Source organism: Mus caroli, chromosome 9 (assembly GCF_900094665.2).
Source record: "Mus caroli chromosome 9, CAROLI_EIJ_v1.1, whole genome shotgun sequence".
In the NCBI taxonomy this organism is placed as follows: domain Eukaryota; kingdom Metazoa; phylum Chordata; class Mammalia; order Rodentia; family Muridae; genus Mus; species Mus caroli.
In genome coordinates this window covers 93,708,955-93,736,820 of record NC_034578.1, presented here as the reverse complement: position 1 = coordinate 93,736,820, position 27,866 = coordinate 93,708,955, and positions in this window count along the sequence as shown.

The following is a 27,866-nucleotide window of genomic DNA, read 5'->3' as shown; positions in this document are numbered from 1 at the left end:
GATTATCTGGGTACAGGGCTAGCAGGAAGAATAATATTGGTCAAAGGCTTGGAGGAGATGGTGGAGTGAGGAGTAGGATGCCAAGAAGGGACATTAAGGGAAACAGCCTCATACAACCAAGCTCACATTGTTCTTGAGCAAGCTTTAGAAGGGAGAATCTTCAATGGCAATTTCTGGCCTGGTGTCTAGACCAAATCGGTTTGGATGAGGTTCATTCAGATAAATATCTAATTGCCTTCACATCCCAAAACTTTCAGATGTTTTGATGAGTTTGGGTACCAGTAAAATGTCTCTGAACCTAATTTCCAGGATCTTCCCAGTGGAAGCAGTAACACTGTGGTCTTTCCTCGCCTCACATCCTAAGGAGAGACCCATTACTGTTTCCAGGTGTGTGTGCAATGCTTCAGTCCTCTGAGAAGACTTCTTCTGCTAGTGCCTGGGAGCATGCAGACTTTTTTGGGATTTCCTGCCTGGGTGTTCACAACAACTTGTTTTGCTGAGGTAGGCTCAGGCATGGCTATTATTAGCCTTCTGATTATAATGTATAATTTTTCCCAAAAAAGACCCACCAAGCATGGTTCTGGATGGAGGGGAAGGGTGCCAATAGGGAAAATGATGCAGAAGGGATTTAGGGTGTCTCATGATTAGCTTCAGGTGACATCTTGAAACACCTGAAAGGAGGGACTCTCAGTTGTGGAATTGCCTCCTTCATAGTGGTCTATGGCCACATCTGTGAAATGTTTTCTTAATTGTTCACTGATGTAGGGGTGTGCCAGAGCTGTATAAGAAAGCTAGCTAAGCAACCCAGAGGAGACAAGTCAGAGGATGCAAGTCAGGAAGCAACATTTCTTTGTGGTTTCTTTATTATTGTTGTTGTTATTAATTTTGTTTTAACTTCCTTTGATAATGGGATATAAAATGCTCCCTGAGTCGGTTTTTGGTCAGTGTTTTATCACAGCAATAGGAAGCAATTAATACAAGGTGTCCTGTGAGGATGGCCAGGGAGATACCTTACCACCCATCCTTCCTACTTACCTTTCCTGAGCTATTTGTCTACCCTACAACTCACCTGATCTTAGATTCTCACCCATTCCACGTGAGCTGAGTTTCCAAGTGTATTATTTTTATTTGTTTTGTTTTTGGTGTTTTTGGTGAAGAGAGACATTCACTTTGGATAATTTGCTCATTCATTCATTCATTTATTTTTAAAAAACATTTAATGAATGACACCATCAGTTCCATGTTCACTGGGGTCCACCTTTGGGCCCCAAGTACATCACCAGCTGATGTATTAGGTCTGACCTCCCGGTACACTTCCCTGGCCAGAGAGTAGATTATTAAGAATGGGAAGGAATTAGATAATTCATACCGTGAGGATGCTTATCATCATAATAAAAGGCAACTGCCTCTAAACCCAGAATGTAAACATCGCTAGTGAAGATGCAGAGAAGTCAGGAGTCCTGTGGTTGCTGGATTATGCCAGATGTTATGGAAACCAATATGACAGCGTCTCAAAGAACATATGCTTTCCATATGATTCAGTAATTTCACTTCTGGGCACATGTCCAAAAGAAGTGACTACAATGCCTAGAACAGACAAAATGCGATCAGTTATACAATGGAATGTGTACGTGGAGTAGTCACATTGATAGAGACTTGGTAAGGAGGGTCACCTAGCAAAAGATGAAACTGACACCCTATGAATGGCGAGGTAGAATGAAAACAGAGTCATTTCTAGGTGACCCTCTTTAACAAAATGCCGGTGACCGCCACTCAGTTCACACTCAAACATCATATTTTACCAAAGGAAAAACTTCTCTTCCATCAGCAACCATTGTCTATTTCTGGATTTCTTTTAAGAGGGACAATTTAAGACTCCCTTGATTGGTACAAGCAACTGGAAAGTAACATGCAGAAAGGATAAGGTGTAACTGAGTTCTAGAAAGAAAGAAAGAAAGAAAGAAAGAAAGAAAGAAAGAAAGAAAGAAAGAAAGAAAGAAAGAGGAAATACATGCCTCGGGTGCTGATGCAGCTTGTGGAAGCCTCCCGGGCATGTCCAACTCTTGGGCATTGTGACACGATATTGCCATGTACAGAGTTCACACAGTTTTGTGCTGGGTTGTTTATATAGCTCTCTTTGGCCATCTGCAAGATCATATAGCCTTTAGGCCACAGATTGGATATGCCTGTAAGAAGCCAGACTTTTCAGGCTATGTTAAAATTGTTTTAAGTGGAATGGTTTTGTAGACTGCAGTGTCAGCATGCAGCAGTCTCCAGATCCTTTCTGATGGCCAGTGTGGCACCGAGGCACTGCCCAGCCTCATCATCATCCTTTCTTTCTACACTAAGGATTGACCTTGTATTGCAAGGCAAGTACTTTACCAACGATGCATATACCAAGTCTTTTACCACTTTTTGAATTTTGAGGCAGGGTTCACTAAGCAATCCTGTCTACACTTGAACTAGCTCTGTCACCCAGGCAGGCATCGAATGTGCAATCTTTCTGCCTCAGGCTCCTAAATGTCTGGGACGCCAGGCTAGTACCACTAAATTGAGCTCGTATATTATTCTAAACATGGAAAAATATCTGATGCTCTTGAAGCCATGAAGTGGGTGGTGTCGATGTCATAGTATATCATATAGGGGAGAGAAGTGAGGATAAAATATTGAAACCAACTTTCTTAGCCTTCTTCTTAGAGAACATCTAGAAGAATTGGCTAACCAAATAGCAGTGAGTATATCTGGTACTCAGATTGTAGTCTTCAGGTACCATGTCCCACTAAAGGAATCATGTCTCCTTGGGGGGTGGGGGGAGGATAGCCAGCTCTTTATCTGGGGCAGAGAATCTATTAGAGGAGCCAGAAACATACTATTACACACAAGTCAAGGAAACAGTGAATGAGTCCAGCAATATTAGGAAGATTGTAAGAAAATTTAAATAACCCCCCCCCACACACACACACTTGGCTAAATGGGAAACAATTTCAGCACCTACAAAGAGAATAGCCCCAGTGGATTAAAACATCAAATATTGGCATGGAGAGATGGTTCAGTGGTCAAGAGCATCTATTGCTCTTGTAGAGAGGAGCTGAGTTTGGTTCCTAAGAGCCCTCGTCTGGCATCTTAAAACGGTCTGTAACTTAAGCGTCAGGGGATCTGATGATCTCTTGTGGCCTCTGAGAGTGCTACACTCACATGAACATAGCCATATACACATGTGCAGATATCGAAAAAATAAAATCTCAATGAGTCATATATATGATTATCTATGTGTTACATATATATGCATATTTATAATAACACTAAAGAAAGTAAGGACAACATCAGTCCTCGCTGATGGACCTGGAAAGGGGCCAGATGCAGGGAAGGTTGGAAGTACTTGACACTCCTCCAGAGAGGTGGTGTCTGTCTCTCTTCCTTAAGTCCGAACAATGTCATGTCCCTGTGTCCATCGAGCGTGTGGTGGCAGTGACACTGTGTGTCTTCTGAGACAGATCTGTGGTGTCTGCATAGTCCTCATTCCCACTCAGAACTACCATCTCCAAAGCCTGGGGAGGCCACAGTGCTATGAGAGAGCACAGTGCTGTACAAGTGGGGACATGAATGCCACAAACCCCATGCTATTTTAGCTGAATGTGAGACAAAGAAGTGGCAGAGCTATCAGGAGTGGTCCCGTCCCATCGGACACCACACAATAGAACAACTGGGCTGGGCCGGCTCACAGTATAGAATTGTGAGGAGCAAGGCGCTGATTTGGGATTGCTTCCTAAGATTCAGCATCTGAAGCACTCATCACTCAATTATTGTTTTGAAAATAACAAGAAAAAAAAGCACTTGCCCTGTCTTTCACTAGCAAACTGGCAAATCAAACAGTAAATATGGGTAAACTTTCTTCCTTGGTACACCCTAAGAAACAAAGGGAGACATTAAATTCCACCAGGTAGATATAATTAGCAAAACCCAGACCATGGCCAGTTCTAGGGGTTCATTAAATATTTCAGAAATGGAAAATGAAAATGATGGATGAATGAACCATACATAGAGTAACAGATAATTTGAAAATATCACCAGGTATGCATGGATCTTGTTTGGATCATGAGCCAAATAAATAAAACATAAAAATAGTATAGTATAAAAATAGTGTATAAAAATAAATAGTATAAAAATAGTATAGAATCTATGAGAATTGATTTAAAAACATGAATTAGGTATTTGATAATGTTGGAGCTTTATTAAGGTTTAGGTGTAATGGTGGATGTGTGGATATATTTTATAAGCTTAATGTTTTTGAAATTAATGTTGAAATGTTTAGTAAACACTGTGAAACCAAGCATTTATTTCTCTGTAGTAAAGGAGGGTAAGTGGTTGGAGTAGGGGTGGGGCAGATCTAGCCATGAGTTGCTGATTGTTGCGTTGGGTGCTGGTTGTGTGAAAAGGGTCATTATTCCACCAACTTTAGGGCATGGTTTACATTTTCTGTAATAATATATTTAAAGGGTTTGTAAGTGGCCCTGTCAGCCTTTGCTGCTTTCCCAAAATCCTTCTGTTCTCATAGAGGAAGCCCTAAGCTCAAATGGCCTATACTGGTAACTCTTTCCCATATATATTCAGAGAGAAAGAGAGGGAGAGAGAGAGAGAGAGAGAGAGAGAGAGAGAGAGAGAGAGAGAGAAGTCATGCCAGCCTGAAGGCAGAAAGCATTGGTTTGTTCTGTCCCAACCCACTCTGCAAGACCATCAGCCCCTTCACGTCCTTCCATGGCCCACCTCCTGCTGGATGGGTGAGAACTCAGTGGTACAGGATATCCTTCACCTGCTGTGGCTGTTGCTACTGTGACACTCACACTATGTGTCTCCATAGACAGTCTGCTCCTAGTAAGTGACTACAGCCACTGAGGACAGCATGCCTCTTGACCCTGCCTAAACTCAGCAGTGGCCCCATATCTCCCATGCCTTTGCTCATGGAGTTCTGGTCATGTTAAGAAATACAGCAGGAGCTAGCTCTACTCACTACAATGCTTTTGTTGTATCATGAAAGTGTGATCTGCCTTGAGAGGCCCGTGAACCTCACACTGCTGCAGGGTGACCAACCATTCCCCAGTCATAGACAACTGGAACAAAGGAAGCCCTTTAGTTTACAATCTCCACGAAGGTGTACGTGTTAAGAGAGAGTCTTTGGGGTTCTTTGTACATCTGATCTCAGACAGCCATTTAACCCAAAGCCAATTGAGGCAGCAGCGGATGTGACTACTTTAATGAAAACCCACATCTCCCCTGTGCTGAGAGATGCCAAGAAGAGAGCTGGAGGAAAAGCGACTCTCTGGTACTTCCTGCTATTCCCCCATTCCTAGTTTGTACTTTTCTGGTCTCTGGCTACATTTTTAGCCTTGGGCATTGCCATTCAGGGCATATTCTTAAATTCTCCATTCCCTGTTTAACCTAACCCCCACTGCTTTTTGTTATTTGCAAGCAGAGTCCCAACAAATAGGTGAGCTCCCTTGATTATGCTTGCTTCTGTTGTTTACCAAGCCTAGGCTTCTGAGTAAGTTTTCTGTCCTCTCTCCCTGTGAGGGGGAACAAGACCACTGAGCCAGGCTAGGCTGAGAATCCTTCCACAGTTACCCTGAGTATCAACCTGTCTGCCTGTCTCTCTGTCTAAAGCCATATTCCTGGGCTTTTGATGGGCCTTGCCTTTAGGTGGGCCATACCCTGGTTGGCTTCCCACATTCTTCACTGAACATACACACTGCTATCGGGAGCCTCACATCATGCCTGACAAAGTGGAGGGGAGAGCAGCTCAAAATGCAGGTATGGCTACATGAATCATGTCTTCTAAGACTACATGGAAAGTTCTAGGCACAGGAGTTCAGTCAGGCTCTTCTGCCCTCCCACAGCTGGCACAGGGTTGCTGTTGACAGACTGGCAGCTGACTGAAAAGGCAGTGAACGATTTCCACATCTCGTGGCGACTTCTTCCTTTACAAAGCAGATCCCCTGACATGGTGAGAAGTTATATTAGTTTAAAGTAATTGCTTACATTGTTCAAATTACTCTGCTTAATTGCTTTTAAAAGTGAGTAGAGCTCAAGAAGGGAAGCGAGGTACAGGCTGAATCTGTCTCTGCTGGAGCCTCCTGGGTGGAGACATAGACGGCTCTACGGTCTGGAAGAATCCTGAGACTAAGCCAGAGCCGGAGTGACCCACTTTGAGGCCATAGGAACTGAGGGTAAGGTAGAACTTTGATTGCATGACCTCTTTATTGTGAGGAAAAATCTCCCTACATAGCCAAGCTGATCTCAAAGTGAATATGTAGCCCAGGCTGTTCCTTCAATTCGTACAATTCCCATCTCAGCCTCTCAAGTTCTGGGATTCCGTGAGTGCAACACCATACCACTTAAGATTGTGTGTGTGTGTGTGTGTGTGTGTGTGTTGCTGAAGCTTGAACCCAAGGCTTTGCACATGCTAGGCAAGTGTGCCAACAGCACAATATAGTACCATTCTCTTTGTCTCCTATTAGGAAATCAAGTCTTAGAGCATACTGAGTAACTCCTTAATCAGAATACCAACATCCTGCCACTGTCCTGTTGTTCCTCTGCCTTTCCAGAACTGGAACATGAATAAAACTGGTCCACATGTCACCCCACCTTCTCCCTTTCCTTCCTTTCTCATCTATCTTCCCTCTTCCACTGCCTTTACTCCATCTTTAGTCAAATGAAGTGAATTAAGTGTGTTTCCACTCAGCAGGTATAGTACAAGGCTCTCTAGAAAATATCAGAGAAGAAAATTAGGAAAATAATTGATGTGTGTGTATGTGTGTGTGTGTGTGTTGAGCTAAAGGACTCCAGCTCCCAAGATGTGCCAAAGAAGAGAGATGTGTGTGAAAAATACACAAGCTAACAGTATCCATCTTTCCCAGCCTTGGAGGAGGCAGCCAGAATAGACACAAGGCCTTCTAACATTAGCCTTTATGGGGTTTGATAACAGTTACCTTGCAAGGATGTTAAGAAAATAGGCTTATGTTGTGGGAGTGCTGGCAAGTAATGCTTTAGAGATGCATTAGGAAGAGGGGAACAATTTTCAGGCTTTTCTGTCATCTGAGTAACACCTCATATTTTCTCAGCAAAATAATCAAAGGTAAGACGATGATGGGAAAAAGTCCCACTACCCCATACTTCAGTAAAGTCCGAGGCTGCTGCTGAAAAGACTCCAGGACTAGAAATGGCTGGGCAGCTAGCTCTAGTACCCCTCATCAAAGCCACCACAGAGATATTCTGATATTCTGCAGACAGGACAGATGGCTGAGGGCTGGTTGTGACTGTCTTTTGTCACTCAGAGGCCAGCACAGGGGTCATCAGCCAGATGAGATGACAGGAGATGGTTTAACCACACTGGAAGTCCCAGGGGTAATATACTTGCCAACACTGGGGTGTGTGCCATGACACAAACTACTGAAATGTGGGTACAGGGGTTTGGGGATACCTTTAGTCTTGGTCCTTCTCCCTCTCCCCCTTCCTCTCTGTCTCCCTCACCGTCTCTCTCACCGTCTCCCTCACTGTCTCCCCCTCTCTTTCCAGAACCAGCTATGTGGGTCCTACTAAGAATTCTTTTCAGAGAAAGGCTTCATCTTTGGACGTAAGCTTCAGTTTCTACAACCTGCTACAACCTGTAATGCCTGGGAAATTATATCCTACCTCATGAGGTTGATTGAGTGGGGGAAAAAAGAGAAATGATCACAAGCCTGTATCACAAGGTTTGGTGCTCAGGGATGATCAGAAAGGTGCACAGCATGAGAGTTTAAGTATTTAATATTTTCCATCAGTCAGGAGGATGGAACTTTCTCTAGATCTTTCAAATAATGAATTTTAATACAGAGAATTGGCAGGCAGATAACAGAGGCACTAAGAAGCATAACTGGCTTTGGAAATCATATAGGGCCCATCCAGGCAAAAGGATCTGCTATTCCAGAACTAGCTTCATGGGGGAAAACCAGCCACTGCCCCTCCCTGTCCCTTATGGAGACACCACTGTGGATAATGAACACAGAAAGAAAAACCTGGTTGTCATCATCCCTCCCATCCTCCCCCATTGTGGCATCCTCTTGGAGGAGCTCAGAAGAACATGTGGGCAATGCTTTGCAATGGTGACACTGGCCTCTGGGCACAAACATTTGTTTATTTTAAGCCTGAGGGTCTTTGTGCCTAGTATCCTGAGAAATTATAACTCATGAGCTGGGTTAGATACAGATGGTTTTTCTTGTCATCATCGTCCCAAGAGTTAGAGAGGGATTGTGTCCCCTCACTCTTTAAAATAACATACAGAGGCACTGTTAATAAAGATTGGATTAAAATCTAGTTTTTTTTTCTGCCTCTAAATGAAGAAGGCTTTTTACTCTGCATTGTACCCTTCTCAAGGAAAAGAAGAATGTTCAAGGACAAGGCTCTTTACAGGGGCTGTGGATTCTTTCTCTGACCACGTATTGAATTTGTGTGTGTGTGTGTGTGTGTGTGTGTGTGTGTTCCTGATGGGAGCAAGTGTGGCTGTTGGCAATGTGTGTAGCAGATGTCCACCATAGCTTCCCCCAACCCCCGGGAATTTGCAAATTGAAGACTGCTTCTGAACAGAGACTCTCCTATAGAGACTATCAAAGCCTGTCTTCTTGGTCCAACTGTCTATCACACACCCTGCCCCCTTGTTTATCTGTATGTCATAACCTGACAGTAACCCAGCTCCCTGGTCAAATCTATATAATTAACACTTTGAGCTTTGGTGTGCAGTGATTTCAGCGGCCTAGAGCCCAGACCTCTCAATCTCAGTCTCTATGTCTGCCTGTCTGTCTTTTCTTTATTCCTATTTTTGTCTAAGGCCATGTAACTGTACAAGGATCTGGTACATAGAACCCATTTCTGGAATATATGACACTTCTTAACTTTAGTTTTGCATGAGTATCATACTGATAAAGATTTTTAACTTCAGACTATGTTGTAATATATGATAAAAATCACAGCCCCTTTTCTTGGGTCTTATTGTATATTTTCTTGTCCAGAACAAAACTGGAACAGTAAGTTAATTCAGAGAGAGTTGTCATTCCCTGTAATGTTGCATCTTTCAGTATAACAATAGGAGGCATCTTTTCATTTATTCAATACCTTTTTTATATCCTTTGATACAGTTTTATGGCTTTCTCTGAGCGGGTCTTGAATATTTCTTGTAACATTTGTTGTTAGGTTTATTATAGTTTTGGTTGCAGACATGAGCGAAGTGTTTCCTCCAAGGACATTTGGTAATTGGCTGTTGCTGGCATAGAGAAAGCCTCCTGGCTGCCTTGTGCATTATGTTCAATCACCTCACTAAACTTACTTTTTGGTTTTAATGGCTCTTTGGTACACCATCCTGGGTTTTCTAGGTAGGGGATTGGGTTGTCTGTCTTCTCCACTATACTCTAGCTATTCCTCTTTTAATGCCTTTATTCTCCCTACAAGCACTCTATAATTTATCTCATTGCCTTTATATTCAGTCTTGAATTATAGTAATGCTTCTACATTTTACTGCTTTTAGGAGATTGTATGAGAACAGAAATTGTCTTGTTCATCTTTACATTATCTCTCCCCTTTCCCCCTAGACCCCAGCATATTATCTACCGTAAACTATGTAGTAGATGTTCAACAAATATTTCTGCAGTAATCAGTCATGACTTGTAGTATAGTGAATTTTGTATATAAAATTTTATATATAACCTATAGTAAACTAGATTGTGTGATGGAATAGAATTTTAACTTTAATCTACAACCAATTAGTTGAGACCAAGTAGTCGTGAGGACAGAGGAGCCTTAGAATACATCAGAACACAGAGATGCTTAAATTTCACGTTAGGAATGAAAAGTTTGAGCCAAGACTAAAAGTCAAACTTTGTAGCTCAGTGAAATTTCATTTTTCTTATTTACCTTAATGTAACAAAAGCATGTGAGCATTCATGTACATGTGTATGTGTGTGGCACACACACACACACACACACACACACACACACACACAGTCTCACACAGTCTTAGACAAAGATACAACAAAGAGCAACACCCTCTTATTGAAATAGGCCGAGAGCCCACAAAAGCAGCAGGTCTATTTACTCGTGAACAGAGGACATTGTCCTGGCTGAGGAAGTTTGTCAGTTGCATTATAAGATACAGACAAAGATTCCCCCAGAAGTGCCTGTGGGCAGGCCAGTGTGGATGCAAGACCGAGGTGACTTCTCGATGGCCCAGCCAAAGTGCCTGGACTCTTGACACCCAAAGTGGTTGCCATATCCTAGGAAGCAAGGACTCCTCTCCTCTCCTCTGCACTGGCCCAACTCTTGGCCAAAGTGGTTTATATGGATTCTGTTCCAAGTCTTCCACTGATAGAAGGAAGGGTAGACTGGTAACTATGTATGATGCATCTCGAGAACAGAAATGGTCTGAGTCAGTAACAACTCTTTGCACCTGCTCACTACCTCCATGGCCTGGCAGAGAGCCTGGTCCATGAATGTTGTGTATTGCAATCTGGAGGCTGCTGCTCCAAAGACGCAGATGGAGGAGACACTTAAAGCCAGGGGAAGTTCATTCTTTCTCCCCTACTTTTCAGACCAGACACCTGCCTCTCCTTTTCCTCCTACAGGTGACTGCCATGGACTGGACTCAGTTGGTCTCTCAACCCATGGGGAACCAGAATTTTGGTCATCAGGTGGACAAGGAGTCAGTGAAAAGTGACAAACAGACACTGACACAGAAAGAGTGCTGTATCTGAATGTAATTTCTCAAAGTGAGCATCAGACTTATATTACAGAAGAAAACAAAGAAGTTAGGTGACACATCAGCCAAGGTACATTGAAGTTATCTGACACAAAACAGAGAAATACATACATAAAAACTGGCAGGAGCCAGTTACAACTGAGATAAAAGGCAGTCCTTTCTATAGTCAGTCATTAGGAAGCCAGGTGAGGATTTCACACCCTTGCCACAATTTATGCTATTCCTCTGAGCCTTGTAAAAGCTTGCACCAGGGGGTTCTGCTCTTGCTCATGAATAATGTTGTACTGTAGTTCCTCCTTAAACTACAACCTTCCTTCTTCCTAGGCCATTGTAAATTCCTGCATCTGTGAGTGACTAGATGGTAATTCTAAGTTTACTTTGTAGAACTTGCCCTGAGATTTCTAGCTCTTACCCAGTAAACTGCAATGTCTGATTTCTTTCACTGTCTATCAATACTGAAGGCATTTCATCTGAATGAGTAGCATTACCTATAATGTAACAACAACTATTACAAGGACAAATCTGGACATTCATGCTATGGGATGCCAAGGCTCCAGGAGACTAAATTTCCGTGAAACTTTTTGCCTCAGGACTGCGTCTAAGCTTTTGGGCTTGCCACACAGACTTCACTGGAGTGGTGTAGCAGGGGACAAGCCAGGGAGGGAAGGAGAAGCTACCTAGGCATTTTAGGGAGACTGCTGCAGAAAGGGCTCTAAGATTTCAACCCAATGGGGCGGGGGGGGATTAATCCAAAGGATCTGAGGCTTAGTTTCCATACATGGAAAATCTTCAAATATGTGTCTTATAGATCTGGGTCTTGCTGGACTTGTGAGCTTCCAACAAGCAAATTACACTACCACTCAGGACCCAGGAGCAGGGAAACACAGGCCTGTTATCTGGAGGAATGTGTGTTTCAAGCTTATCACAAGCCAAGTATAGGAAACACAAAGAACAGAGAACATCCACACTGGGAGGGCTCCAGGGAAGTAAGGCTCAAATGTATGCTGGTATGTCAAGAACATTGCAGTGGCTGGTGTTCATTTTCATTTCAACTGATATAGAATCACCCAGGATACACACTGCTGCTGTATCTGTGAGCCCTTGGCAGAGGTTTAACAAAAAAGGCTCATCCTGAGTATGGGTCCATCTCCTGGACTGGGGTCCTGGACTGAAGGACAAAGGGAAATATCATCTGTGTATGAACATCTGTTTCCCTTTGCTTCCTAACCAAGGGCACAGCATGACCTAGCTTCTGGTGGTGACTGGCCACTGTTGGTGTTCCCTGGGGTATAGAGACACTTCCCTCAGAGCATCAGCTTCTTTGGGTCTTCATTGCCTCTTTTGCTTTCTTTTTTTCTTTTTAAATGAAGCAGGGTCTTGCTGCATAGACTTGGATAGTCACAAAACAATTTCACTGCAATATTTCTGCCTTAGCTTTCCAAGTAATGGGATTATAGACATATCTATATCTATCTATCTATCTATCTATCTATCTATCTATCTATCTATCTATCTATCTACCTATCCATCCATCCATCCATCCATCCATCCATCCATCCATCCATCCATCCATCCACTCTTCCCATTCTTTCTCCTCTTTCTCTTTCCACTCCTCTCTCTCTCCCTTCCTCCCTNTCTCCTCTCTCTCTCTCTCTCTCTCTCTCTCTCTCTCTCTCTCTCTGTCTCTCTCTCTCTCTCTCTCTCATGTTTCTTTCTCACATTTAATTATTTTATGTATATGGGTGTTTTGCCAATATGCATTTCTATACACTATGTGCATGCCCGTTGCCAAAAGACTCCAGAAAAGGTATTCAAATACCCCAAACTGGAGTTATAAGTAGTTGTGAACTTCCATGTGAGTACAGGGACTCAAACACAGATCTTTTGAAAGACCAACCAGTGCTCTTAAACCACTGAACCATCTCTTCAGTTCTACTTTAACTCTCATAAAGACACTCATTATAGTCAGGGTCCACCCCAATCCAATGTTATTTCTCATCTCTCTCTTTTCTCTCTCTCTCCCCCCTCTCTCTCCTCCCCTCCCTCTCCAGGGTCTCCTGCAGCCTAGAACACTGTATAGTCCTGGCTGGCCTTGAACTTATGATCATCCCGCCTCCTCCTCCTGAGCACTAGGATTAATATGAGCTGGAAAATCTCAGAAGACTCTCCTTGGTCTTTAATTCACTGTACCCAGAAGGATTTTTTTTTTCATAATAAGCCACAATCTAGATTCCAGGTAGACATGCTTAGAAGGACTAAATCCAGTCCTCTATAGACTTGTCATTCCACAAACTGAGTTTGCTTCCTGTCTTAGTTAGGATTTTATTGCTGTGAAGAGGCACCATGACAAAGACAACTCTTATAAGGACAACATTTAATTGGAGCTGGCTTACAGGTTCAGAGGTTCACTCCATTATCATTGTGGCAGGAAACATGGTACTGGAGGAGCTGAGAGTTCTACATCTTGTTCCAAATGCAAACAAGAGAAACTTGGCTACCATGCAGTTAGGAGGGAGCCCTCTCAAAGCCCAACCCCACAGTGACATACTTCCTCCAATAAGGCCACACCTACTCCAACAAGGCCACACCTCCTAATAGTGCCACTCCCTGGGCCAAGCATATTCAAATCACCACAGTTTCTGTCTCACTTTACTGGGAAAAAGTTTTTAATGAGAACCAGGTTTGCAAACAATTCCACATCCTGCAATGCAGCAAGAGGAAAAGGAGAGGTGACATTTGTTGAACTCATATCATGTCTTCTGTTCAGCAATCAAATTACTTAATCCTTCAACACTATTCATGATATATTATTGTCCTTTTCTTTCTAAGGAGAGAGGTATGGGTGGCCAGCAGCAATGAAGAGTGTAAAGCACATAGTAAGTTTTGAACTCAGGACTATCAGACATAAAGCACAGTTGTATCACATCCATTGACCATGAGTGAACGCTGGGCTCTGAGATGCAGCAGGGGTCAAAGCTCCATGGTGTGGAGCATATATTGTGTGTGAGAAGACAGGCAACAAACACTTAAGAACATATTTTTGAGGTAACATGTCTCCTAATAATAATACAGCAGAACAAGGCAAAAACAAATCCCAAGAAGACTTCCCCGGAGAAGCATCGAAACTAAGACTCAATGTCAAGAAGGAGCCATGACTGCAGATCAGGTAGGAGAACTGGGCAACACAGAGGTCCTTAGGTGAGATGAACTTGGTGAGTTCTAAAACAAAAGCCATCCAAGGACAATGACTGAAGCTTGGGGTCAGGGATGGTATGTGACAAGAGAGGGAAACAAAGTCAAATCCTAACAAGGTCTTGTAAGCAGAGGCAGGCTAACAAGGGTAGACTTGAGCAACTGGGATAGCGTGCTCTACAGTGGAGCCTATGCTCTCTTCTGTAGAGAACTGGTTTCAGGCCAAGGGAGAAGCCTTTTAGGAGCCTGTGGCAAACTTTCCAGGGGATACGATGAGAGAGGTGGTCCAGATGAGGGAAAGAAAGCAAGAAACCATGTGCTGGACTCTACTAAGTGGAAATTGTTTCCTGTCACTAGGAAAGAATGTCTGGGAAAGGTGGGAGCTCTTTCTGGAGGGATGAGGGGAGAAGTGAGAGTCAGCCTAACCTTCTTTCCCTACTTCCCTCCCCAGCACACTCCAGATGGCAAAGTTAAAATTAAGTGTGTACCACCATACAACTCTAATGCTTGTTAGACGATCATCCTGTTCCTCTGTCAGCTACCTTGGGGCAGAACAGATAGGAGTGGCTGAACTGCCCTTAGTGGAAGAGGAGAGAGACTCTCAAGGCCTGGAACACAAGCTGGTAGGCAAGAGTAATACTTTGAAAAAAATTATAGTTCTCAACCTCTAGATCTTGACCCCTTTGGAGATTGCATATCAGATATTCTGCATATCAGATATTTACATTATGATTCTTAATACTAGTGAAATTATAGTTATAAACTAACAATAAAGTGGTTGAGGGGCTCACCATGACATGAGGAATTGTATTAAAGGGTCACAGCGTTAAGAAAGGTAGAGAACCACTGCTTTGATGCCTTCTCTGCACATAAATGTTGCAGGAATGGGAGAAAGGAATTCTTGGACAGAGAAAGTAAAATGGGGAGGGCAAATGGCCCCTTAATGGTGGCAGGAATGGTAATCTGGGTGACAACGGGATCAGATGCTGGGAGGGGCAGGATGAGGTGGTAGGTGGTGAGAGGAAGGGTTGGATATCATTGTGGCCACTGAAAGAAAAGACAGTGCCTGCCCTAGTTACTTTTTTATTGCTGTGATAAAACACCATGACGAAAAGCAACTAGGAAAGGGTTTATCTCACCTTATAATCCTCAGGCCACAGTGAAGAAAGTTGGGCTAGGAATTCAAGGCAGGATTCCAGAGTCAGAAAGTGAAGCAGAGGTTACAGATGAATGTTGCTTTTTTTTTTTATTGCTCCTCATGGATTGCTCAGACTGCTTTCTTATATACCCAAGACCATTTACCCAGGGGTGGCACTAAACACACTGGGCTGTCCCCTCCTATATCAGTCATTAATTGGGAAAATTAATTTTGCCTCCAGATTTGCCTATAGGTCAATATTATAAAGACATTTCCCAATTAAGATTCTACTTCTCAGATAACTCTAGCCTCTGTCAAGTTGATAAACAACAACCATCACTGAAAACCAACTGTGCTGTTCGAGGCGTCACAGAAGAGGGGAACACACATGCCAGACTCCCACAGCCCCTCATCATGTGAACTATCAGCTTCACACTCCACTTGAGGATAGAGTCTGTTTGTCTATGTACCCAGGAGAATACCCTCTAATCAGCCAACTGCACACACACGCTCTTTATCAAGCAGTATTGTCCACACCAAATATTTAAATTCTGCAACTCATTCTCTTTCCTGCAAATGGATTAGAAATAGCTTACCTGTGAATTAGGGAAGGAAAGACAAAGATTTGAAAAGGGATTACTGAACCAACATAAAAGAGAAAAGGAAGTCAGGAGAGGTGGAAGTGAACTCTAAACTTAGCTCCTGGCTCACGTCATCCTTGAAGAAAGGGTAGGCACATGTGTTTGTTCTGTCTTTCCACACCTGAAAAAGGCATGCTGTGCAGATGCAAACATCTGGGGAAGCACTGCACCATGATGGAGAGAAAATCACCCTGGAGACAGACAGAGGTCTAAGAGGAGGTGCAGTGTGGGACAGGACATTACAGTCTCTGAGCACAAGGGATCACTGGTTGTTTTATTTTGTTTTTGTTTCCTTTGCAGTGACAGCAATTACAGTAAGCAGGGTACTTGATAGGTGTTTTCACATTCCTGGGTTCTACTTCTGGGCCTTATATAACAAAGAGATGATGCTATTTGGTACAGCCACCTCCTTTCTGGCCTTCTTGTCAACCTGTAGCTTGGAGTGAACATGTATCAGAGGACAGAGCCTTACCCCAAGCCACGGAGATGGGAGCAGAGAAGTCAACCTCTGTTTGGGATTGATGTATCAGTTCCCCCAAGGCTGCTAAGGCAGGGTAATTTTTTTTCTGGTCGCCACTGGTCATAGAGCAGAAAGCTGGCAGCTGCTACAGAATACTACTACTTCTTAGAAAATCCAGGCAGGACTGTGTACCTCGGTGGCTGGCCAAGCTTCTGCCGGGCTGTCCACTGGACTCATGTCCTCATCAGATCCTTCTCAATTCTTGTCCTACATCAGACATCTGGAAGCAGACTGCAGAACATCGCCCCTCATTAAGACTGGGGCTGGAAAGACCACTGAGGATTCAGAACAGTTGCTTCTCTTCCAGAGGATCCGGGTTCAGTTCCCAGAAAACACGTTGAATGGCAAAATCAGTCACCAGGCATTCAAGAGGAAGAAGGCACTGTTGTGCTGAAGTCAATGTGTGGGAGAACACAGAGGTGACTCCGTGTGCAGTGTAACTCAGGAGCTATGCCAGTTTCAGCCAGCCACAGAAGACAGACACACAACTGCCTGCCCTGTGAATATTTTCATGCCCCACTGTCTTCTATTCTCCTTCTTATCTGAAAGTCTACATCTACCATTTCAGCACAGGGTTGTATGGTCACTATGTTAGTGACCTTTCTATTCAAGCCATAGCTCCTGACTGCCAAGCCGGGAGCCTACTCAGCTGGTGTGGGGAGAGCAAATTGGCAGACGAGCCATTACAGGAGTCCCTGCGTCCTCGCCCCTGGCTGTCCCTGATGCTGTAGCAGATGGCCTGTCTCCTCCAGCCCTTCAGAGACACCCCCTTGCAATTACCGCTCCATAGCTGCCATGCACGAAGGTTAGCATCCTGCTTCAAATGTGTGCCTGGAAGATTATGCAACCCTGCTGGCAGGAGTAAGCCGCCACACTTGGTGAGTTTAGCAAGATTAAATGTGTCAACAGTAGGTTTTGAATATGAAATAATGCAAATGTCTCCTTAGTCTCATTTGAATTAAAAAAAAGTCAGAATTGGTCATGTTTCTTCTAAAACACTGTAGATTGAATATTGGCCACTCATTCAACTACTGAGGGCTTAGGATGGACCACTTGAATGTGAGACACAGAAACAGACGTAACTAAATATTCCATCCTTCGAAGAGTCTCTGTTCCAGTAGAACAGGGCAGACAATCCAACTAGGACTGGGGCTTTAGCTCAACAGTAGAGTGATTGCTCCATGTGCAGGAGGTCCTAGGTTCAATCCCTAGTACCACCCAGGCAAACTAACAACCAGGCTCAACCCGAAATCTGAAGCATGGTGATAACATGCATCCTATACTATAACAGAAACAAAAGCAATATCATGGAACAAATCCAGAACTCAAGGAGTTCCAGGGAGCATGGTGTAAGAAGGACAGAAAAGACAGTAAATGTCAGAGGAGGACAGAGAGGAGGAGGAGGAGGAGGAGGAGGAGGAGGAATGTTGTGAATCATCTCTGTTTTCTGGACATGACATGACTGTTGCTAACACAAACACACAGCTAGCAGCTATGACTATATACACAAGATATTAATCAAAAGGAAGGAAGGAAGGAAGGAAGGAAGGAAGGAAGGAAGAAAGAAAGAAAGAAAGAAAGAAAGAAAGAAAGAAAGAAAGAAAAGAAAAGAAAAGAAAAAAAAGAAAAGAAAAGAAAAGAAAAGAAGAGAAGAAAAGAAAAGAGGTGGGGGAGAGAGGGAGAGGGAGAGAGAGTGGGGAGTGGAGAGGAGAGGAAGAGAAAAAGGGAGGACACAAAAGCAGAAAAGCAGTTGGGGACTAGTTTAATGACTAGAGAAAAGTCAGAAAGTATGTAGGTATGAACTTACAAGAAGAAAATCAACTAGGAAATAGTCTGCAGCTGATGATAAGTATGAAATTAGGAAGATCTTAGTTCTTAGACCTCCCTCCCTCCCTAACTCCTTCCTCATCTTCCAAAGTACTTGGGGTAGGACTCAGGGCCTTGCATCTGTTAGCCCCAGGTTAACACTTTATACTGAACACGGACTAGTACTTGGCAGACAAGTCTGCTTGGAGCTGCCAGAACCGCTTAGGATCTCTTGGGGACATCACTGACCTACATGGATATTTCCTTGAGGAACCTTGGGTGGCCAGCTATCCAAGTTTTGGACTGGGGAAGACTCAAAGTACAAATCCTAGATAGCACAAGCATGTGAAACAATGGTACCCTGTCCCCACACCTGTCCCTTACCTCACTGTGTGTCAGTGAGCTTTTATCTCAGCCCTGTAGTGTGCTCTGGCTGGACAAAATCTGGCTTAAAACTTCTCCAAAGCCCTAGTTTAAACAGATTCTTGTCTGAACCCCATCACTGGGAACTTCACTACACTTAAAGGGCAGGGAAGAGATTCTTCACAACTTTTGTGATTTTTCTCTCAACTCTGGGACCTAGAGAAAAGGCAAATAAACATCCATTTTCAGCATGCTTCTGAGAGTCTCCAGGGAAATTTTTGATTGGGGACATGGTAGAGCTAAAACATTCACTTCAAGTGAGATTTGAGCATTCCCAATAGATTTCTGTTGTCAGGCTCCTCTGGAACCAGACATTCAGAGGCAAGTGAAACTGGAGCCCCTCAGAGACACGCTCACTATATTTAACTCCTGATCCTGAACATAGGCCTTGTCTCTGGTAGGGTCCAAATGCACACCTCATCAATGTCCCAACTCTTCATACACAGGTACATTAGACTTGGGAGGAGTCAAATGCAGTAATTTCCACATCCTTTACTCCCAAACACATTCCTCCTTTCAAGTGTCCATTTTAGCAAGTGTTTCAGCATCCATTCATCAGGCAGGCTGAAAGCATGGTGGGTCACTTCCACAATCCCACAAACTGTCCATCCTTAACCTCCACACTGCATCCCAAACCTGTTCTCTCCATCCTTGTCCTCATGACCACTGCTCTATCGAATTCTCATTGTCAGGCCCTTGAAGGATGATGATTTCATCTCACCTGTCTCTCCTTTTCTATTCTATCTTTTTTGAATGTCCACAATGAAATCTCTAAAATAACACCCATCCAGCTCTATACCTCTCTGCCTTCAAAGACCTTCAGTGGTTGACTCCTTGGCACAGACCACCTGTCTGGTCTGAATCCTGAAACCTCTGTTCAATAGAGGCAGCCTTCTTTTAATTTTCCTTCATCTGAAGGAGACTTCTCTCCTAGCTCATTTCAAGACAACTCCCACCACATTAAGGAGACAGTCCTGACTCTTCCATTTGGAATGAGAGTGCTGTACTGGCTGTTGGGGTCAAGACAAGATAGCGTTCCTGACTTTCGAAGCTTGGCCCGTGTCACAGAGGCTGTAATTCCTAAGACTATCCAGATGTATTTGCTGACAGAGAGTGGCATCATCTCTTCCCTCTTTAAACAAGGGCTGCAGGGAGGCAAGCATGGTTCAAAGCTCCAGTTCACGTTCTTTAAATTAGAACCCAGGACAGGAGATTTTGAAGGCAAAAGAAAAGAGCAAGTCACTATCTCAAGAGTGGTAGCGAGGTGGACTGTTAGATGCCCCCATTTTCTCTATCTTCTCCTTCTATGAAAGCCTACATCAGATGGCCAGAGCTGTTTTTTTTCCCCAGCCTTCTCATAGGTTTTATGAGTAGTTTATCTTTTCTTTTTCTTTTTATAATAAATCTTTGCCTCTCGAAATAATTAATATATGTCCTCTTCCCTTCCCAGGGGAAATTAATACTTGTGTATCCAGCATCTTGTCCAGGACCCAGCATTTAGTGTGTGCTAAATATTGCCATTACCAACAACAATTGGACCATCAAAATATAAAAGCATAGTTATTGCTTTCTCCCTAAGGCTACCCATCAGTGCCTGACTCTTGGCTCACTCCATGGTAGTATCTGTTTTTCTCCACTCTGTTCTCTGTACAATGCCGGATCACAAATGAAACACACACACACACACACACACACACACACACACACACACACACACACACACACACACAGAGACACACACACACCCCACCCTGTTTAATACAATGGCCCTGGATTAAAATCCTATGTCTGTTTCCCGTTGTTTGTGATTGAGTGAGCTGCTTCTCCAAGCACACCTTCTGAATAGTGTGAATGAATAGTTTTGCTCTCCAGAGGACTGTGGGGAATCCATACCCAACACTCAGTGATTCCCTTTCCTTTCTGGGAAATGTTTTGAGGTGTGAATGACCTTAGAAATTCTTTGTGACCTCATCTTCTCATTTCAGAGATGTGGGAACTGGGGTGGGGAAAAGGCCATTTTGTAACATTAGATGGCATTGTTTCTGACAGGGGGACCCAGAGCCAAGATAAACTCTTCTGAGTCTATGTGGGATTCATATTTCTTCTAGAATTAAGAGTGATGATGATGGTTGAAAACCAAGATGACTACAGAGGTCCTAGGCCTTCCCACTGTTGACATCCCAAACAAAGGAAACCTGGGCAAGACATGTCTTTCCTCCAGATGTCCTGTGACATAAGTGTAAAACTAACAGAAAAATCAACATATCAGGTTACTAAGATTTAGAGGGCTCTCTTCACTGCAAGATGGACTATTCCGTGGTATTGACTAATATGGGTTCAGAAACTCAGGCAGAGTGGCTGCTGGCATTGCAGACCAAAGCTAATGAGGTGCCCGGGACTCTTGGCAGAAATTTGTGTTCAGTACAGATTTGAGAAGTAGAGGCTGGGCTTTGGGGTTCTAAATTGTTAGGTCCAGGCATTGACTGATGGCACAGGATCACCTGTCTCTGACACTACTTTCTTAATCTGGTGTTAGAGCATTTTTAGGACCCAAAATGATGCTTGCCTGGTATCCCACACCTGCCTCCCGTCCCCCTAAAAGTCCCCTTCCCTTTATGCTCTTAAACTGATTCTGGGGTGTTCTTTATATATAGCCTCTGTACTATGGTGTGTTCAAGAGCCTAAGCAAGAGGTTTTCCTCAGAGTAGATTTTAGTTCATCAGCCCAGAAAGAGACATGGTAATTCTGGTTAGAAAAAGAATGTTTTCTTGGCTTGAACTGCCTGAGGAAAAAAAAATCAGATGATATTAGTGCCATGCTATGGCTCACAGGGGATTTAAAAGCTCTCAGAAGGAGTTGACAATAGAAGGGACAAGAGACCTGTGCTTCCCGGCTGGGTTGCCTTTGTGTAGAGGTTGAAGTGAATTTCCACAGATCAGAGAAGGGAAGGTTTGATTGGAAGGAAGAATTCAAGCACAGCGCTGTGGTCTGGAAGGGAACTGTCCCCATAGGCTGGTGTGTATCTGATCATTTGGCTCCCTGCTGGTGGCGAAGTGATTTGGGAAACTGAGGAAACGTTTAGGAGACACAGCCTTGCTGCAGGAAGGTCATCACTGGGGGTGGGTATATAGTCTTGCCCCACCTCTTGTTCTTGCTCACCTTCTTGTGTGTGAATACACGATCACCCACGTTTGCTGCTTGTACTGTAGCATCTTGCCTTCCTCACCACTATTATGGACTCTAGGCCTCTGGTACTATGATCTAAGATAAGGCTTCTCTTTGGTGACTTACTTTTGGACATGGTTATTTTCTCAGAGCAACAGAAAAGTAACCAATACACACGCTGAGGCAAACTCTGAGGAATGAAGCCTGTGAGCGGAAACTGTGGTGACCTTTTGCACATGTGATACAAATGCTGAAGTGTGTTATAGAGGGCTGACAGGAAGGGAAGGGGGGGTGGCAGCAGCAGCGATATAATGGTTGAGGGAGGCATGGGCTAGATGTTGAATGGCTCTGTTCCTACACATGAACCTCAAGATGGCAGGAACTTGTCTTGTTTGCCATGGTGTCACAACATCCAGGGCAGCTCTGAGCACACAGTAGGACATCCAAGAACACCTGTTGATAAATGCTTGTGGACAAGATGCATCTTGGAGATATCCTATTCTCAGAGCAAGATAGGCAGGCGGGATCCTGTGGATAATGGCGTGTTTGGCCTCTAATTTGACTTGGTTTCTTGTTTGGGAACAGGCTTCACAGATACAGCTGAAGGCTAGAACCACAAACCTCTGGGTCTGAGCTGAAGATGATAAGGGAGAGAGCACCAAGGCATCCACACTAGTCCTATAAGGCAGGAAAGGACCAGTCTCAGAGGACAATAGGATAGCCTTTACAGCTGAGCCTGGCAGAAGGCATAGAGGCACCAAGAGGTAAACAGAAACCAGAAGGCAGCCTGGCCACGGCAAGAAATGAGGCTGGTACAGTGGAACCTGGGATTGTTAAATATTAAAACTTGACCATAGCTCTTCCATATTCTCTCAACCTTCGTTTTGTAACTCATGACCTTAACTTGACCTATTCCTTGTCCTGACAAAAACGACTTATTGTTGTACTTTGTCACAGAACCTCATGGACTTTGGAGATTCCCTAGCCCCCTTGCCTCTAGACCCAGCCTATCAGCTTAAAGGTCAGACAGCACTGCTTTGCTCTAGATGGCCTATATGTTGTAATTGTTGCAAATGCACCTGTTCATTGTTTTCCCCACATAAGAACTGGTTCTGAGGACTGCCTGTGGTCACAGATTTGAATCCTGACTCTTGGCCATGTCCCTGACTAATCAGTCTTGGAGCTCGAGTACAATAAACCACCGATGCCTGACTGAGATTGGTGTCTGAGTGGTTTGTGTGGCTATTCTTGGACCCCAACAGAATGAGGTTTTAAGAGGAAGCCTGTGGTATAGAGGTGATGCTCTGCAGAGCAAGGGCAGATGCTGAACCTCCTTGAGTTCCTCTAGACAAGGCAAGCAAAGTAGAGGAAGAAAATTGTCCTAACAGACAAAGCCTGAGCAGGAAGCTGAGCAGCCTGGATGTATCTGGAGGTATCTGGGTGGCCAGGATGTATCTGTGCATGTGCATGGTCACAGAGGAAAGTGGGCCTGTGAAAAAAGATGACCCCCACATAGGCAGTATGGATATGTCTCACTTCCAAGGGGAGGGGCAGGGGACACTGGTAACAGAAATAGACCCCATGTTGCAGAAGGCTCAAAAGAGACATGTGGATTCGAAAGTTTAACAAATAGAGGTTGGGCTTGGTTAAGATGGAAGCCAAGTAAGATGGATGGGCCTAGAATTACACCTGTGAAGACACCAGTTAGTTTTACTGGTGATGCTGGTGAGCCTGAAACATGGAGTATTCTCCTTCTGTGTCTCACATCTGTTTTCTCTGTCTCCTTGCCCCAGATGTCACCAGGCATCTGCTGTACGCCATAGCTAGCAGTAGAAACATGGGATCCGAGAATATACTGTTGCTGTGCTAAGTTTGGTGGGTTTAGGGATGGGGCTGGGATATTCTTGTACATCCTGACTTTCAGTTTTACAAAGCAGGACCATGATATTCCCATGGGGCAGGATAAATATGACTTCCTCCTGCTTCAGGAAACACACCCACTTGGGGTAGATAACATGGAGGACAGGAGAACAGCTGTTTCAACAAGACACACCTCCCCAGAGGAGCTGGGCCCCCTCTGTGGGAAGGTAATCTTTAGGGCAAGCATTGGTTTCTTTGAGTTTAATTTGTGAAAGGGAGGGAGCTCTGGTTTTAAGCTTTGATTTTTCCTCTGGAAATCAACAATGGGGCGGGGGAGGAGGGGCTCCACTGGATTTAGGTTTGGGTATTTTGGGTGACAGGCGTACTGTGTAGATAGATATTTTTGTACTGCCATGTGGTGTTTGCACTACAGCTTCCTCAGCTGAGATATACTTGACTCTATGGCTTGAAATCCGAGATGGGAAATACAATCTGGATGAATTTTTGACCCAGGGTTCAGCGGGGGGACTTGGTATGATATTCCTGAATATATTATTCTGGCCATTTCAGGGGCTTCTGGAGGTAACAGCTGAGCCAGCCACTCATACTTTGGGACCAAAGAGAGGCCTGTCTGACAATGGGGAGGATAGAACCTCCCTGCTGGGCTCCATCTCTTAAAAGGACCTTGGGTTTGGCAGGTTAGCCTAATCAGACAAATGGAGAACAGCAGTTGGAATCAGGACNCCCCCCCCCCCCATCCCTCCTCATCTGTCTGCTGTTTCTGCAGAGCACAGACTTCTACTTGTGTGCACTTGCTGGCTTAGTCTTCTGAGCACAGTGGGTTACTAAGGCTTAGAATGCCACAGGGAAGTGGAGAAGGAACACAAATAACACTGCTCACACACAGCCCGTCAAACTATAGGGTGCTTCTTTGTGTTTGAGAGTGATGGTCTGGCTGGCAGGCACTGTGGCGTAGGGGTGGGTGGGTAGATTTATCTGTGCAAAGACAGATGTGCGCCTCTTACCTTTTGTGGGATGCTTGGTGGGTGGAGCAGAGCTGGGCTCCAGTTCCCCTTGTTCCTCCAGGGGGCGCTTTTGTTCAGCTCATGACCTTGCACAGCTGCTCCAAACACCCTGTGCCATTCTCTTCAGGGCAGAGAGTAGCTACTTCTGGAATGGTGAACGGTGACCTCTACTCCCTCAGATCAGTTTTCCAGGATTTGTGGTCTCAAGTGGAGGCAGAGTAGTGAAGGGCAGTTCCCTCTTAGGCCTTTCACGTTCAAGAGCTTTTGGGCTTTAGGGTTATTGGGCATCTGTGAGATATGACTGAAATAGCCTCTGGTCTCTTGAGTATGTCTTGTGCCTGCCAGAGTCTTAGAGGACAGGGAGAGTAAGAGATGGCTTACCATGTGCCTAAGTCTTAAACAAAAATGACAATTCATAATATCTTTTCTTTAAACAATAACAATATAAGGGCTCGTGTAAATGAAAACTCATCCCTTTAGGTCAGCTGCCTATAGACCTTCTCCTCTCTGTTTGTTCCCTGATCCCCCAGCTCAGCTTGTTCATTGTGCTGTAACAGAACACAAAGCTGCAGTCTTCCCTTAACCTTGCTCATAGCCTTGTGGCTCCCCGACAGACTAGTGCTTCCTAATGCTGTGACCCTTTAATACAGCTCCTCATATTGTGGTGACACCCCCAACCATAAAATTGTTTTCATTGCTACTTCATAACTAATTTTGCTGTTATGAGTTATAATGTAAATATTGGTGTCTTTTGATGGTCTTAGGCAACCCCTAAGAAAGGGTTATTCCATGACCAAAGGGGTGGTGACCCATAAGTTGAGAACAGCTGCCATAGACCATCCCCCTCCTGCTCTCCCCAAAACTTGTTCCTTTGTCCCAGCCCTCAATTCCAGCAGGCATCTCCTGCTAATCTGAGGGCAGCTCTTCCCAGAGCAACAAGTAGGCCAAAGGCATATACGCACCTCTCCCACTGCTCCCGAGATCCAGTCCCCTCAGCCCCATACCAGGCTCTGTAGCTGGAAACCTGCCATGCTCTCCCTTTCCCCTCTGACCCCCCACTCCCAGTGGATCACAAAGACCTTCTCCTCCATCCTCCCTTCCTCCAGTTCACCTCAGTTACCTAGGCTCCAACACCAGGAACTACAGGAGGTTACCAACTAAACAAGCCAGGAGGAAAACAAGCAACACACAGACAGCATGCTCTCCAGAACTCCAGAGTGGAAACGGAAACCAAGGAACAAAACAACCCCAGTTAGGGTTTCTATTGCTGTGACAAAACTCCATGACCAAAAAGCAAGTTAGGAAAGGGTTTATTGGACTTACACTTCCACATTGTACTCTATCAATTGAAAGAAGCCAGAGCAAGAACTTGAGGGCAGGAACCTGGAGGCAGGAGCTGATGCAGAGGCTGTGGAGGTGTGCTGCTTACTGGTTTGCTCCATATGGCTTGCTCAGTCTGCATTCGTATAGAATTCAGGCCCACAAGCCCAGGGATGGCACCATCCAGGAAAACCTGTGCCCTCCTACACCAATCACTAACTAATAAAATGCCCTACAGGCTGGTCCACTGTCTGATTTTATGGAGACAATTTCTTAACTGAGGTTCCCTCCTCTCAAATGACTATATTTTGTGTCAAATTGACTTAAGTCTAGCCAGTTCACCACCCAACAAAGACAAATCCAGAAATCAACACCTGGACCTGTGTAATCATTCCACACTCAGATGCTGATACACCAGCATAAAAACACAATCAATAACAGCCAGGACATATGTCTCCACCAGAGCCCAGCTATTCTACCACAGCAAGTAGACCCTGAATATTCCAACATAGCTGAAGCACAATAACAAAACAAGAAAACAAACAAACAAAAGCTCTAAACCAAGTATACAAATGTGATAGAGGTCCTTAAAGAAATTTATAAATCCATTTTAAAAAAATCTAGGAAAATACAGTATGAGGAAATGAGAGGGAAAATCTCTTAAAGAAAGCCAAGAAAACACCAAAAAACAGTTAAAGAAAATGAATAAAACTATCCAAGACCTGAAGATGGAGATAGAAGCAATAAAGAAAACACAAACTGGGGGAGTTCTAGAATTAAAAAAAAAAATAGAAGGAATTAGAACAGGACCTACAGAGGAAAGCTTCACCAATAGAATATAAGAGATGGAAGAGAGAATCCCAGACTTAGATATGATAGAAGAAATGAATGCATGGCTCAAAAAGGCTAAATCTAAAATTCTCCTGAGATAAAAAGTTCAGAAATTTGGTACATTATGGAAGAACAAACCTAGATTAATAGGAGTAGAGGAAGGAGACTCCCAGCTCAGGGGCCCAGAAAAGGTTTTCAACAAAATCATAGAAGAAAAAATTCCTAACCTAAAGAAGGAGATGCCTATAAAGGCACAAGAAGCACACAGACCACCAAACAGATTGGACCAGAAAAGAAAGTCCCCTTGCCACATAATAATCAAAGTACTGTAAATATACAGAACAAGGAGAGAATATTAAAATCTTCAAGGGGAAAATACCAAGTAACATATGAAGGCAGACCTGTTAGAATTACACATGACTTCTTAGTGGAGACTCTAAAATCCAGAGGGGCCTAGACAGATGTGTTGCAGACTCTAAGAGACCATAGATGCCAGCCCAGACCAGTAGAACCAGCAAAACTTCCAACCACCATAGATGGAGAAAATAAGATATTCCATGATAAAGTCAAATTTAAACAATATCTATCTATAAAGCCAGACCTACAGAAGATACTAGAAAGAAAACTTGATCATATGGAAGTTAACTACACACATAATAACACAGGGAATAAATAATCTCACACCAGCAAAATCAAAAGAAATTCAGTACACACACACCACCATCACCACCACCACAAGTACTACCAACAACAAAATAAGAGGAATTGACAATCATTGATCACTGATAATCTTTCAATAATAATGGTCTCAATTCCCCAATAAAAAGATACAACCTAACAGAATAGATGTGAAAACAGGATCCATCCTACTGTTGCAGTCAAGAAACACAACTCAACATTGAAGATAAATGTTATCTCAGGGTAAAGGATTGGAAAAAGATGTTCCAAGCAAATGGACTTAAAAAAACAAGCCACGACATCAACTTTCTTATATAACAAGATAGACTTCAAGACAAAACTAATCAAAGGAGATGGTAAGGTCTCTACATACCCATCAAAGGAAAAATCCACCAAAACAATATTTTAATTCTTAACATCTATGGCCCAAACATAAGAGCACCCACTTTTGTAAAAGAAATACAACTACCCTTTAAATCACATATTGACC